This window comes from Mycetomoellerius zeteki, unplaced genomic scaffold (assembly GCF_001594055.1).
Source record: "Mycetomoellerius zeteki isolate Tzet28-1 unplaced genomic scaffold, Tzet1.0 scaffold241, whole genome shotgun sequence".
Lineage (NCBI taxonomy): Eukaryota > Metazoa > Arthropoda > Insecta > Hymenoptera > Formicidae > Mycetomoellerius > Mycetomoellerius zeteki.
In genome coordinates, this window is record NW_017257218.1 from 142,967 (window position 1) to 145,384 (window position 2,418).

Sequence of the window (2,418 nt, forward strand, 5' to 3'; positions counted from 1 at the left end):
GCGACGAAAATCGGATGCAGTGTGAATCCAGCAATAGAGGGACATGAGAACATGTAAGTGAGACTGGAATAAATATTTTCTACTTCAATTAAATTATCTGTTTTAAAACGCATCCTCTGTTTCAAGAATACAAATTATTTTCTGTATAATTTTTGTTTTTACAGCAGAGAATTTGTTTTGGTTAAGTATTTGTTTGCTTTAAAAACACAAATTCTCTGCTTTAAAAACAAATTTTCTACTGTAAAAACAAAAATTATATAGGAAATAATTTGTGTTTTTATAAAACAAATCCAACATACATTGTTTGCCAAGGGTACTTCGAACTACTTTCTTCTACTCTAACATTTTCGTACGTTTGCATACTTTTTTAAAAGTATTCTTTCTTATTCAAATGATATAAAATTATTTAGTTCAAATGAGATAACGAATAAGTGACTTTTTCCTTACAATATACATGATGAGAATATTGAAATTTGGACAAATATTATATCAATAATCGAGCAATTATTAAGTATAATGAGATTACTATATGGATTTGTTAATGGCAATTACATCGCATTACTAAATGTATAAATTATTAGTGGGCGGTGGCCCATTATTAATTTAGGAAATAATAAGTATCAAATTATATTCTTCATAATAAGTTTTGCTTAAATAATGCGTGATCTAGTAACTAGTTCGATCTGCATTTTATTATAATGTCTTCATTGTCCATTGTGCTGCATCTGTGTGTGCATCCTGCTAACTTGTTTCGTCAGTATATTAAATATGTATTTAGTATGCTTGAGATGAGCCAATTGACGTCGACTGCGATGTCGTAATCCATTGACAATTAGTCATGTCAGCGCGTTCCCATCGGCCTCTTTTAACTGATTTGAAAGTTCATTTGTGATTGCAGCTATAACTTTAATGTTTTATACTTTGTTGATGGTAAAAACACTTGTAATATTTTTCGAGAAATTTCGGGAAAAAATAAAAATTGTGAAACAAGGAATGGAATGGATTCCGATCAGAGTTATTTCATTTTCTCTACAAATCACAAATGGAATTATTCAGAATAGATTTCGATCAGAATTATTCAATTATTCCCTAGATTTCTAGTATGTTTTTTTTTTTAGAGAAAACGGAATAATTTTGATCGTAATTCATTCCGACATGTTCCGTAATAGGTATCTAGGATGCGCATCGATAACACTCGTATGTTTCTATATATACAAATATCTTTATTTTACACAATCTTATGTGAACGTACAGCAAAAGATATTTTGCAACAATAACGACTATATGCCCGGTAAAAATAATCTATAATACAATCGAGTAATCTATATAACAATGTACAAAAACTAAAATTGCGATTACATAATATTCTAATAAACATACACACGAAAAAAAGAGATTTGTTGAAACAACTAAAAACTTCACTAATTCAGCAAATTTACTGTCATAATATACGGATAGTTTGTTTTTTATGTTAAAGCAGCAAAGTACATCTGAATAAAATTAGCGATTATAGGTAGTTATATTTATTGTAATATAGAAATTTGTTAATATAGAAAAGATAATTTTCTACGAAAATCAATCCAATATATAAATCAAAATTTTTAATAAAACATGCTTAAAATGGTATATACTTTTGTTTTGTAATGAAGAAAACTTGTTGCATTAGCAATTTTCATTATAGCAAAGATATTAGCTGAATTAGCAGTGATAATTGCTTACAGATATAATATTTTTGTTTTATACTACTAAATTTTTTTAGTTATATAGATATTGAATTCTTGCAGCAAACTAAATATAGCCTTGTTAAATCACTTAATCTATTTTTTTTTCGTGTAATTTTACATATATATATTATTACATATAATTATATATGGATAGTTTCTTCTAATTTTTTTCAAACGTCACTTTTTATAAAGAAAACAGTGTGAAAATTATTTTTCTGATTATTCCTTAATTCTTCTTATTATTTCCCGTATATACAAACAGAAATTATACAAAAGAAAATATATTTGGACGTATTTTATATATGCATAATTTTATGTGTGTGTATGTGTGTATTCATATGTAGACCTTTTTTACCGTGTGATACTATCAAAACGTTCGCATATTCGCTATACACTCTTTAATCCCTTCGCATCCTGTGCCTGTCGATTGTATCCTATTCGAATTGTAACTCAATTGAATTATTACACGTATCGTCTAAAAATAGGCGTGAACAAAGAACTAGAAAAAATACTAGCAACGATTATTTTAACCTTTTTATTGCGATTGTTGAATAAATAACATGGTTGTTCAATTAATTCGTGAAAGAGATTACCTTTTTTTATTCTTACGCAAATATTTCAGAGATCACAAATTCGAAAGGAATTGCTGTGCAACTGTTGAACGTCTGGCCCATTAGCTCAGTTGGTTAGAGCG